Source organism: Mus caroli, unplaced genomic scaffold (assembly GCF_978045245.1).
Source record: "Mus caroli unplaced genomic scaffold, Mus_caroli_1 scaffold_1, whole genome shotgun sequence".
NCBI lineage: Eukaryota > Metazoa > Chordata > Mammalia > Rodentia > Muridae > Mus > Mus caroli.
Window position 1 is genome coordinate 76953553 of NW_028227256.1, and position 14044 is coordinate 76967596.

The following is a 14044-nucleotide window of genomic DNA, read 5'->3' on the forward strand; positions in this document are numbered from 1 at the left end:
GCTAACATTTGCACTATCTCCAAAGGAGTCATAAAAGCATGCCCTTAACATCCCTGTTATATCATCTTTCTTTATTCAAGTACCTCATGGTCACCAAGAAATGGGCTCTGAGACAGACAGGCACATAGAAAGTACATTTTGGAGTGTTGCCAATGTCAATATTCCTGGGGTAACGAACAAAGCGTAAGTGGACAGAGGGAGAAGCTGGACTGTGACACAGTCACAGAAGCCTCATTTTATTTCAGTGGAAGGTAAAACACTACAACATTGCTTTATATTTTTCTTGCGTGAGACAAAAGGGCAGATTCCTTGTATGTTCCTGCCATTAATATTCAGATAGATGTTCTCTACCAATGAGGAGAAAACATGACTCTGTATGGCGACTTTGCCTAACACGGGACAGTTACAGAGTGCCAGTAAGCTGTGAACCTTCCTTTATCAGTACTTCAAGTACTTAGGCTCTGGGTGGCTCGCAAACATCACTACATTCTATCCCACATGGTGCCTGGATCTGTGTTTTATTTATTGTAATAATCTGTGGGAACAACTCTTTCATAGGTCTGGTTGATCTTTGGGATTTGTATAAGAAAATTGGTTATGAGAGGAAATATAAGCCTTATCCTTACTGGTCTTGAAGCTGGGTTTATTTACTTATTCTAGATTTACCCCATCCTCAGCTACATCTTATGTTTGGTAAATTTACTTATGGTACAATTTAGACCCTTAACCCCAAAGATTCTAAATATTGGTCAATATGCCATTCTCAGGCTATTTATAGCTACCACACTTATCTACTTACTATGAATGTTAGACATGAGAGCACCAAAAGTTCAATGCATCATGTAGAATCCAAACATATTCTCCCTCATCTCTACTATGTAACAAAGCCTTCTCTTTATGGCCATGATTACTTCTGTCAAGATGGAAGGCAGCTTACTTTGCTTCTTGTTGGCAAAAGAAGCCTAAAGTATTGGGTACAGCCCAATAGCTTAAAAGTTAGCGGGGTTTTCTTTAAACGTTTGGTGAAAGTATTCATTCTGGGATCCAGAACCTTTAAATTATACTAGAATTATAAAGACCAAAATATATTCCTGGGCATGATGATGCATGTGTCAGGAGAGGAAGGCGTGCTTCCACTTCTACCTCCTTGTGGTGGTTTGAATGAAAATGTCCCCTCTAGGCTCATATGTTTGATTACTTAGACAGTCTGTGGAACTGTTTGGGAAGGATTAGGAGCTATGACCTCCTAATTGGTTGAAGAAAGTGTATCACTGGGGGTGAGCTTTGAGGTTTTCAAAAGTATTTTGAAAGGTACTCCTAACTGGTTCTCTCTGCCTCTACTTTTGGATAAGGATGTAAGGTTTCAGATACTGCTCTAGCACTATGCTTGCCTGTCTGCTCCCATGTTCCCTGACATGATGGTCGTGTCATTCCTTCTCTAAAACTGTAAGATCCCAATAAGTTGTTTCTTCTATAAGTTGCCTTGGTCATGGTGTCTTATCACAGCAATAAAAAGGTAACTAAGACACACTTAATTCTGGAGTTGTGCACTCTACTTACTAGAAATCCAACAAAATATGGACGTCACGACTTTAGACTTTATGTTAAATTTTAGAGAAGGGTATTCTTGTCAGGGAACCATGCACAAGTTTGAAATTCTACTGCTTCTTTGAAAGTCCTTTCTGGCACCCTGTTAACTCAATCATTTCTGCATAATAAAGTAAAAAATGATACCAATATTCTGTGATCATATGACCAATCTCACACCTTTATGATACAAAGTGCATTCTTTATTCAATGTGGTGTCAGTAGACTAGATGTTCTGTCAGTCTTTTGATATCACTGCTGGTTGAGGCACAGTGGGAAGGAAGGACAAAGCCATGTACCCTAAAATGTATCTTTAATATCTACTAGCCTTTTATGGTAGAAAGAGTCTAGTTTGGTCACTCTGCTACTCTGTGACAAGTGTCCTCAGTGGATGTTGTCATATCAGGGTATTATAACAAAGCTTTCATTTTTGGGTGCTCCAGAGATACTAGAATTTTCTTGATTTAAGATAAGAGAATTCAGTCTTTATATCTATGCTCAACAGCCAGTCATTGAATTCTAGCTGTGCCCAATAATACCTTGAGAGTGACAGTTATGACTTCCACCAGCTGACATGCATTTTCCCCAAAGCACCTCACCTGAAAGCTTTCAACTGTCCTGGCAGGGGTGAAGAGGTGGGATCTGGAGGTATAGCATTGACTAGGGCTCATTTATCATCCCAAAAGTTTGTTCTTGTTCCCTCCTTGGAAAAATAGATTGGCCTTGAATGGTCCTCACTCGGGGAAGTTAGCAGATTGCTGTTGTTTTTAGTAGGAGCTATTTCAGAGGTGACAGGAGGAAGGAGGAATCCACAGAGTTAAATAACTGAGCTGGCAAAGGGATGTAAACCTCTTGCAATAATCTTTCTTGGGAAGAAGAGGGATTATGTAGAATTTACAGAGGATGACATAGACCACCCTTCTTTCCCTCCAGTGAGTGCCCTTCTAAAATAGGAGGCTCAGGTTATGAGGGAAATTTGGAAGAATTTTTCTTGTGTGTAAAGCTAATTAGTCCCCAGGGGAGCTGAGTCTGTAGCCCTGGCTTCATTAGTACCATCCCTGCTGAACCAACTGGCTGGAGAGCAACCAAGCTTCAGGCAAGCATTAGCAGCTAAATCCTAGATTACTGGAGGGGTCAGGTTATTTACTAATTCAGATGGGCAAGGAGGCTTTATGTTAATGTTATATACAAAATGTTCTATCCTAGTGTGTGAGAACCAACACTAGAAAGTCAGAGGGTGGCTCAGCAGAAACTTTGAGAACACATTACTATTTGTGCCCCCAAAACCTGATTTAAAAACAGTTGAATGAAGAGGAGCATTAGGACTGAGGGACATTTTGGTGGGATACGTTTGAAAAAGGCCAGTAGATACAGATGAGCTCAAGTCTTCCATATCATCTGTTTTAGGATTGTGATAGCTGCCAAGAGACATCATTACTACAGCAAATCATGTAAAGGAAAGAATTTAACTGGAGCTGGCTTACAATCTGAGGTTTAGTCCACTGTCATCATGGCAGGAAGCATGGGGCCACATGGGCATATATGATGCTATAAAGTTAGCCGAGAGTTTACATCTGGATCCACAGGCAGCAAGAAGAGAGAGTGACACTGATCCTGGCTTGATCTTCTGAAATCCCAAAGCCCAGCCCCAATGATAGACCTCCTCCAACAAGGCCACACCTGCTCCAACAAGGCCACACCTCCTAATTGTGCCATTCCCTAGGGCCTTTGCAGGACATTTTCTTTCAAACTACTACAGCATCAAATCCCCAGGCTGTGAGTGATGGTGCCCTCTGAGCCTGCTATGTCAGTTCTACATATATTCAGTGTAAAGTATGGAGAACTGAATTCACTGTATTGTACATATAATGGATGGGCAGTTTGAAGGCTCGTCAGCTGATAAACTACTTAAATTCCTGAGCCCTATGCTTTAGTTTATTATTTTCTATGACTGTAAGATCTATCCTCAGTTAATTTGGGGAGAAGTCAAGCCTTTAAACAGGGATAGTAATAAAGCCTAAGCTATTTCATGCCATATGTAGAGGAGAAAATGTGTAGGAACATGATTCTCATTCTAAATCGTAGAAAAATATCTTTCCTATGGTATAAGAAGCATTACGTGTGCCAGGTCTGGTGGGAGACTGAGGCAGGAGGATTGCAGGCTCAATGAATGCCTGGGCGAAAGACTGAGTTCAGAGTGAGACCCTGTTTCAATGTTAAAAAAAATAGGGGGCTGGGGATATAGTTTAGTGGTAGAGCACTTGTCTGGGGTTTGTGAGGCCCTTGGTTCAATCCCCAGCGAGGGAAGAAAACGTTAAAACCAACAAAAAGCAAAAAGAAGTATAACAGAAGCAGAATTAGAAGCTGACCAAACAAAATGGAGGTCAAACAGGAAGACACTATAAACAGCTTCCTTCTCTAAAGAGAACGTAGGTGGTCCACCAATCAACAACACTGAAATTACCTCTGAATGCCCGCAAGCTGCTACTGCTGCTTGTGCCTCCCAGAATGCTTCCAATGGCTTTCTCATTTTTATCCTCTAACTCTCTGAATGCAGACGTCAAAACGTGGAGGTGGGTAACCACTGTCTCTAAAGGGGGCTATCATGGCTGCCTAGAAGATTAGAGAAGCTCCTCTTTTGTGCACGCGCGCGGGTGTGCGTGCATGTGCGTGTGCAAGTGTGTGTGTACGTGTGCCTGTGTGTTTCCAGAGATGATTGACATGTGAGAGTGACTGAGGAAAAAAGTTTAACCTGAAAGTATGTAGCACAATTTAATGGGGGATCATGGGTTGAATCCAAGTGGAAGAAGAGGAAGCCAATTAGTGTGTGCAAGCTCTACTCTGCAGAGAAGGATTATTAATGCCTACCCCTGGGCAGCAAACTGAGTTCCACCAGTCTGAAGACTCACCCTGATGACTTTCAGGGCATTCCTCAGGCTTCAGTCTCACACTGGGGCAACATCAATGGCCTTTCTTGTTTTAAGGCTTCCAGTTTCTTGGACCAAGCATCTCTGAGTTCTCTGGTGCTTCTGCACGCAGATGGCTGTTGGAATCAGTGATGATGACGACAGCGATGACAACCTATCTCATTTACTTGCATATAAACTCTATGAGGATAGAGTAAATGTTTGCATTATTTCTCAGTCAAGTTCCCACGTCAGACTGGGAAGTAATCCTTATTTGTTGAACAAATGCACAGACTTGATGAGACAGTTTATAAAGCAAGCACAATGCTTCAATTTAGAGTCAATGTTTGGAACTTGGTTCTGCCCCTGCCAGTGAGCGTCTTTCTGAGTAAGACTTTCAACCTTTCTGGATAGCACTGTGAAACAGAATATCAGAAATTTATTCTAGTTCTAGAGTTATGCGTCAGAACTGACTGTACTTCCTGGCATTTTGTAGTGTGTCTGTCCACAATTGAGCCTCACATAGAGCGTTCCTAACTGGTTTATGTGCCTTAGATTTTCATAGAGCCCCTTTTTCTGACCTGAGGCATTTCTATGTCCAAAATTGAACAAGTTCTTATTGGAAAAATATGTCCATGTAATTAAATTCCAGTAGTCATGATTTTCCAAAACCACTTTACAGAGAAAATATGACCAGTCCGTGTAGAAATCCCCAATACAAATTAAATTAAGCATTGGGGTCCATTTGAAATGTCAGAATGGTTACAGATGATAAAAGTAATTCCAAGCTTTTTGGTCTGTTAGAAAATTTCAAGTTCTCGAAGGAGGAAGAGTGTTTATCGGGGTATCAAGACTTTCTTTTGTGCTAACAGAGGAATTGAAGTGTTTAGAAAGCCCCTTGGCAGACTCCTTGCCGACAACAAAGACATTGAATCTCCATGATATTTGTTCTCTTGGTGGAAATGTGGTGGGAGCTCACACCACTGGGTCTTAAAGATATGCATGTCCCCTGGAGCAGAGGGGACACTCATGTCATTTTCTTAAGTAGAACAAAGTCATGTTGGATTTTCTGGGCGCCTGTGGGATCATCAAGTCTTTGGGGATATTAAGATGTTTTCTAGTTCTTAACTATTCATTTCTTCATCTTTTACCCCACCAGTTACTTGCAGGAGTAAATAAATAACCTATTTTACTTAAGTCTTAGAATCTATACATTTTTTTTAGCATGACCAATGATTTCCTAGTGAGTCAAAATCAAATATTTAATGGACAGAATGGCATAAACACAGATCACAGCACAGAACTAGTAAGCTGGAGGCAAAGGTGGCAGTCTGCAAATGGCCTCAAGTGTAAGGACACAGGACTTGATTCCCTGAGAAGGGTTGGCTCAGAAATGAGAGTCACACAAAGTGGCCAGGCTACTATGCAAGGTTGTGGATACACGCTGCCTTTCTTCAGAGCATGCTGTGAAATATCTTTCCCCACCTATCTGAGCCCACGTTCTGAAATTAAAAGTGCTTCTATGTTTTGAGAGCTGACTGGAATCCTGTAAACAGCATATACTAGAAAGGGCAGACCGTTCAAAGGATGAATTCCAGCTCGGTTACTGAGACAGGCCTTTCAGCCAAGGTACAGTGGTTAAAGGTGGATTTGCTAAGACCTTAGCATCAAACCTCAGTAAAGGCAGAGGGAGAAAGAAACACTCCTACTTGAGTAGCTGCATCTGCCAGTTGGTCTGTTTCAGGCATGAGTGTTTATTTGCATGTTCACCCTTAGCCTCATCAGGATGAAGTGGTCCTCTGACCCCCTCTTGGTTCATTCCTCCTTATGTCTTTGCACTCTTCTGTTTTTCATTTCTAACTCTGTAGACTCTTATGAGATACAGCCAGGGTATTATAAGACTCACCTACCCCCTTTGAACTTCTAGTCACAATGGATCCATTTTATCTAGGTCTAGAACCTTCTGGAAATGTATTAGATATTCATTTGTTTATATGTGTTATAGTTCTTGTATGTGTTACTTATCATATATATGATAGAATATATGTGGATAACAGGCAATACAGAATCTCTCATAAGAGCAGAGAAATAGATAATGTGTTCTCTCTTTACAAATTGAGAATGTCATAGACAACACTATGCATATTTATCTGGTGGTATGCTGTTTTCAGTCACATACAACACTGTCAAAGTATTTTTGGGAAAAGTATAAATAACTGGCAAGGGGACATGAAGCCGAGGCCCTGAACTCCTGCCCCAACCCCCAGCTCCACACAATTCCCAATTTCTGCCAAAATGCATCATGTGAGCCTGGAGAGCTAACCTGACCTTGCTTTTCTCAGCCTAGAGAAGGACCAAAGAAGTATAGGTTTTCTCTTTCTTCTGGTTTATTTCATTCTTTCAATTTTTTACTTTCTATATAGTGTAGACATTGTACCAGTTGTTGAGTGGGCATTCGCTGATGAAACAGATCCAGGTTTTCATGGGCTAAAGAGTCTGGGGCCAAGAGTAAGACACAGATATGCTTTCTACTGAGATTGCTCCTCAAGGAAAGCCAACAGAGCCCCGAGACAGAGAATGACTGCTGAATGTCCTCTCATAATAGATAATAGTTTCTAGAGCTTGTCTATGGAGGGGATAAGGATGGAGAGAGGGGGACTGTCTTAGTTAGGGTTTTACTGCTGTGAACAGACACCGTGACCAAGGCAAGTCTTATAAAAAACAACATTTAATTGGGGCTCGCTTACAGATTCAGAGGTTCAGTCCATTACCATCAAAGTGGGAGCTTGGCAGTATCCAGGCAGGCACGGCGCAGGAGGAGCTGAGAATTCTATATCTTCCATCAAAGGCGGCTAGTGGAAGACTGACTTCCAGGCAACTAGGGTGAGGGTCTTAAGCCCACACCCACAGTGACACACCTATTCCAACAAGGCCACACCTCCAAATGGTACCACTCCCTGGTCCAAGAATATACAAATCATCACAGGGACCTATCAGATCCAGGCAGAGGCACCAGGTAGGAAAACTGCTATGCTTGGCCAAGTCAGAATACAAAGAAAAATTGTAAATGAGTTCCATTCATTGATCCAGTGGGGTAATAAATAAAAATTTTAATTTTATGCTAACTGGGAGAGAGAGGCTGAAAGAAAGGGATAAAGGGAAGAAAGGAAGGAGGGAAAAGAGGGAGAGGAGGAGGGAGGGAGAGAGGGAAGAAGGGAGGAGGGAGAGATATTGATTGATTGATTGATTGATTGATTGATTGATTTGACCTGGCCTCACATCTCACTAAACAGCTTTCACTTCCATCAAACCCTTTCAGGAAAATAAGCCATAATTTCACCAGGTGGTCTTTCCATTTACCTCCAAGTGTTGTCTGTTTCTTTTGAGGAACATCCAGTTAGCTCTCTGGAGTCATCAAATTACACAACAGCAAACTTTGGATTCTTGAGCAGATTTTCACCAGGAAGAAAAGGCAAAGTTCACATCTTCACATCTGCCTCTGTGGTGAGAACACACTGCTAAATGTATTGCTTAATGGTAATTAATTTTCATTTTCAGTGTGTTACAACTTCATTACCTAATTGGACATTTCCAGACAACTCTCAGTTCTCATTCACAACCACACGCCAAACAAATCAAAAGCTAAAACAAAACAAAACAAATCAAAACAAAAAAATCCCCCAAACAAATGAACAACCTAAACAACAACAAAAACAAAACAAACCCACAACTCCATTCTTTATAGGTTGAGAAACAAATATATATATTTGTTTATGGATATATATATTTCATGGATTTCAAAAGAGGTGTCCTACACTGCCAGGGGTGGTGGTGGTCTGATTTTTAGCTTGTAGAAACAGTTCCCGCTTCTTTCTGAACAAACAGAAGAACATGGTGGGGTTGTTGTAGCAAGGTTATTGAAGCTGAGTCCAGAGATGGGATGCCAGAATTAAACTCTAGAAGAGGAAGACTTACAGGAGGGAAGATGGTTTGGCTCATGACCTCTGTCTTTACCTTTCTCTACTGTGTCAAAGGAAAACACTGCTATGTGGATAATTGGTGGCCCTGGATATCCTAACTTCAGACCTCCGTCTCACAGTGCTAAGGTACTGAGCTGCAAAGCCACTAAGTGGCTTTTAGCTTCCTCAGAAGTGACTATGCAAGAGTTCCATGGATGATCTACAAAAGACCTTGGTGGATGAAGTATGCAGAAGTCAGTTTTAACACTTACAGACTTGAGTGCTACTTAAGGAAACACGAAGAAGTTTTGAGGAAAACTCTTCTATCACAGAGCCATAACTGAATTTTGGCAGTCAGCTTGGTCTGGAATATCTGGAATTCTGTTTTATAGAATAGTATTTTTTTTTCTCTTCCACTTTGGGCATTTGGTGAAATAAATGAATATAATATTGCAAATCTCTAGGGGCAAAACAGAGATTATTCAAGATATACAAAAACTCAAACTATTTGCTTAATAGATGAAAAAAATCAGTGATTTATAGAAGTTCTGAGATGCGGTCAAGGTCTCATGAAAGTCTGGTAATCATTTGAGGTGGCTTAGTCATTGGGACTATGCTCAAGTATACAGCATTTGTCACAAACTCTGCCCAGGACCCAGTATTAACCTTTCTCAAATTATGTATGTTGGGTAGAAAGATGTTTTGTACAAAAAGAATTAGCTAGATAAATGAGTTTAGGAAATAGTTTACACTCTCTAGATCTTCTTAGAGCATTCTAAAGATCCATGAACAATACAGTATACACAGAACTGCAGGAATATATATATATATATATATATATATATATATATATATATATACATATATGCACACTGTACTCTGTATGTGTCCCTCTGTCTCTCCCGCACCCTGTGTGTGTTTGTGTGTGTGATTTACATATCTTTTTTTTATAGTGGCTCATTATGTTTGAGCAGCAAAACCTTTGCAGAAAACTTACCTGGCTCAGAAGCCTCCGGATGAGCTCTAAAATGCTTCAGGAGCATCATTCTGACCAAGAGTCAAAGTGCAAATTTATCAGAGAAGTTCAAAGAGTCCTAGCCTTTAAAAAAAAAAACTAGCCAGCACAAATATTAATAGAAAGGTGCCTGTAGTTAGGGCAAATTTATAGGATCTATTGGCCAAATGTAGGGAGAAAGACTTAAATAAACACTTGGTGTTGGTTATGCCATTTAAATAAGTTCTTAGGTACATTTTCAACTTTGTTCTAAGTATGTTGGGCCAGATGAACTTTTATTTAAAATGCCTAATGAAAAATTAAACATTTCAGTGAGGGGGAAATTCTGAGCATACTGCCTGCTTCCTTTTCTTCTTCTTCTTCTTCTTCTTCTTCTTCTTCTTCTTCTTCTTCTTCTTCTTCTTCTTCTTCTTCTTCTTCTTCTTCTTCTTCTTCTTCTTCTTCTTTCTTCTTCTCCTTCTCCTTCTCCTTCTCCTTCTCCTTCTCCTTCTCCTTCTCCTTCTCCTCCTCCTCCTCCTCCTCCTCCTCCTCCTCCTCCTCCTCCTCCTCCTCCTCCTCCTCCTCCTCCTCCACAACTTAATGAAGTTCAGCCTGTGGTTCTTGGAGCCAACCAGACAGTTAACTAGCTGGGTAAGCTTGAAGGCTGATCTATGAGTCAGATGGCAAAGGCAACTCTACAAGGGTGTGCCTAGCTGGTGAGGTGGCATTAGGAACCCTAACTGGACCAGTTAGCCAATGCTTTTAGGGGGTTTCCAGTGAGACTGCTAAGTGTCTTAACTTATAACCAGATCTCATGAATTAGGAACCAAGCAAGAGTATAAATGAAAAAAGCAGACACTGAGTGGTCAGGGCTATTTTGAGTCAGAGAGCACCCCTAAAACCTACAACAACATATATATGAGAAGCGGAGATAGTTCAGTTGATAAACTGCTTGTCAGGAAATCGTGAGAACCACAGTTCAATCTCCAGAAGCCAGATAGAAAATCTGGGCATGGTAGCTGGACCTTGCTCTCCTAGAGCTAGGGGTACTTCAGGGTGGAAAGGCAGATCTCTGGGACTCACTGGCTAGCCAACCTAGCCTACTTGGTATGTTTCAGACACACTCCTAATGTGATAGTGCCTGAGAAATGACACCCAAGGTAGACCTCTGACCTTTATCTGTCTGTACTTGTACACATGTGCCTGCACAAACATGTACACACACACGCACACGCACACGCACACACACACACACACACAGCTAAAATGGCTCTAGAAAATAGTGGCATTTTGCTATCTAGTGAAATCAGGGAATGAAATAATTGGCTTCTCAACATGATTTATGATTCAGGATGACAATCTCTGAGCTTTATTTTATAAACAATATGCAAATTTGTCCTTCCTGTGAAATTAGCAGGAAAGGAAATATATTTATCATCTAAACAAGGCTGGTTATTATCAATTCTTCTGATGGTTAAGAAAACCCCAAAGGAGCCCTACAGTACTCTTGGAATATCATTGTGACCAGTAATCAAACTGTGCCAGAAAAATCCAAAAAGGTTATTTTGAATTTGACAGGATATGAAAGTTTTTTTTTTCTTTATGGCCAAGTTAGATCTGTAGAATTTTTCAGCCAAACCACAATGCTATAATTCAAAACAACACAAGGCTGATAAAGAGTAAGATGATTCAGTCATCATAAGGGAAATAAGATTCTTTAAAAGAATAGCCAGGGAGCTGCTGGGCTGTAAGAGGAAAGGTTGTCATAGGCAGGTATTCTCTTTTAGGAAGATGTATTAAATAGGTCAAATCTCCATCATCAGTAACAGTAAATGTGCATGCTCTCCTACACACAAAAGAGCTGTGATCCTTGTATTCTCATTCAAGGACATTTCTAAATTTTCTTCTGCTAGAATTTCAAAATAGGAAAATCCACTTGTGGCTTCTCTAAGAGTAATAATTTTTTTTCTGTCTTTAGCTTGTTGTTGTGTCATGCATGGGTTATACAGCACAGAAATAATGTATTCCCTGAAAGAACAATAGGACTGTTGGCATTGACTTTGCTCTTTCTGTAGACCAGGAGCAAGACCCTGAGCTAGGAGCTTTCCATATAAGGGTATTCACTCTATGGCCAGTCTTACTGCACAGGCAGGCAGATTAAGCCTCAGAAAGGGTAGATACTTCTCACAAGGTCATACATTAGAGCCATATGTGCTAGGATTCAGATCTAAATCCCATGTTTGCAGCAGCACCCTCTGTAATGAAATGTGAATATGTGGAAATTCATATGTCTGAGGAATAAGCAGTTTTGGAGAGGATGGCTGCGATCTATGGGAATCACTAGGTTGTCATTGAAATTTGGATAGATAAATTGGAAAGAACACTGCGAAAAGAATGAAAGTGTGTTGTTGAGCAAAGAAGGCCCACTGCAGGTTTACAAAGGGCTTCAAGCCACCTTTCCTATCTGCACTACAAGAAGTGATCAGAGCTTGTATGTATTAGACAAGAACATGTCTGACAACATGTAGGGAATGAATACAGCCCTCCAGAAAAATGTGTCCCATCTCTAAATCCTAGAACCTCATGATATAATCATATTTGGAATAAGGCTCTTTGAAGGTGCAAATCTCCAGATGAGACCATCCTAGACCTGAGTGGATTTTTAATTTGAATGAGGGGCCATTGTAAGTGACAGAAAGAGAGAACCGACACATATACTCAGAGAGAGAGAGAGAGACAGACAGACAGACAGAGACAGAGACAGACAGAGAGACACACACACAGAGAGACAGAAAGACAGAAAAGCAGAGACAGAGATAGAGGTGAGACAGAGAAGAGGTCATGTGAAGACAGAGAGGGACACTGGAGAGTTATATCTTTAAGCCAAGGAACACCAAGGATTGCAGACAAGCTCTCCCAACAGTTTTCAGAATGAACTGACTTTGTTAATGCCTTGACTCTGGACTTCTAATCTCCCATTCTATGGGAGAACACATTTTGATTGTTTTACCTTAAAGTCCATGGTGATCTGTTACAGTAGCCCTTGGTGACAACTACCAAGTTTCTCTCATAGTTGTCATTGACAATCTACTTCCTATAGCTCAGATTCCACTCGGGACATTCTGATTTAGATGATGGAAATATATCCCCTAATTCTGACATCTTTGCATGTGTATTCATGTATGTCTGCATATATGTAGCTATGCACACACATGTGTAACTGTCTATATAGAGGCCACAGGTTGAGATCATGTATTTTCTTTGACAGTTCTTTACTTTATATCTTGAGGCATGGCATCCCACTTGCTCTGAGGATGCTGCCTCTATGTTCTAAAAGCTGGCACTATAGGCAGGCTGCTGTCCCTATCTGGCATTTGCCTTCCTGCTTAGGATCTAAACTCTGGTCCTCGTGTGTGCATGGCAAGCATTTCACTCACTGAGCTGTCCCCATAGGCTCCATTGTGCACTCTCTCTCCAGTGAGTTTTTTATTTAGTTGTTGTCAAGCAGGTGTAACTGCCGTGAAAAAGCAGACCATTACTTTGGATTCCGCGCCAATTCATCACAAATTTTCTTTTAAGTCATCCTGGGCTCTAAGTGTTCACAGATTGTTCAGTCTTGGTTTCCTGGTCAATAAACTGGAACTGTGGTGGTGACGGTTGTAGTGGTTGTTCCCCTCCCCCACTATTAGGCAAAAGAGTGGGTACTCTGCATCTAAGAAGTGTTAGGTGAACCCAGTATAAGTTACAGGTAACCCAGATACTTTGATGTTCATTTCTACCGCAGTTGTTATGGATTTATCTGTTGATGTTAAAGAAGTTATCATGATCACATAAAGGGTTACTGATCTGCTGTGAAAATATGACTCGGACTAATGATGTAATGCCCTGTGGGTACCTTCTGTAAACCTGCTATGGAAACAAAGCCCAGAGCGCTTAGAAGATGCTCTGAGATAGACTTTCAGTGTTGCCACAGACTCAAAAACACACACCATGGATCTGTAATGAGAGCGGAACCACTTTCCCCCAGTGGTTTGGACTCCCAATCTAAGCTGCACTCACAGGTTCCTTGGGGAGAGCTGAACTTGAATGTAATGCACCAAATATAAGGAAGTAAAAAAACAAAAACAAAATAAAAAACTCCCACCCATACTAGTCTAGTCCCCATCTGTGCGCCTTCAAAACCCAGTGCCAGTCCTGCACATTTGCTTCTTGCTCCACTGTTGTCTTAGAGGGTTTATGTTGTGATTCCTATGATTTTCCACCCCATCCATCTCTTTAAAACATTTGCTACTTTTTCTAGGAATGGGGAGACATGCTAAGCATCCAACAGGGGAAGGAGCAGTGTTCTCTCTTTACTTGTGTATGCATAAAATGTGTCCCCAGTTTTTCTCATTCATTCAACTCCCTCATCAAATATGTATTGATGATGTCTTTTAGAGATTGTAGAAATGGCAGTGATTAAAACAAAGTCTCTCCTCATGGAGCACACACACACACACACACACACACACACACACACACACACACACACACACAGAGAGAGAGGAGAGAGAGAGAGAGAGAGAGAGAGAGAGAGAGAGAGAGAGAGAGAGAGAGAG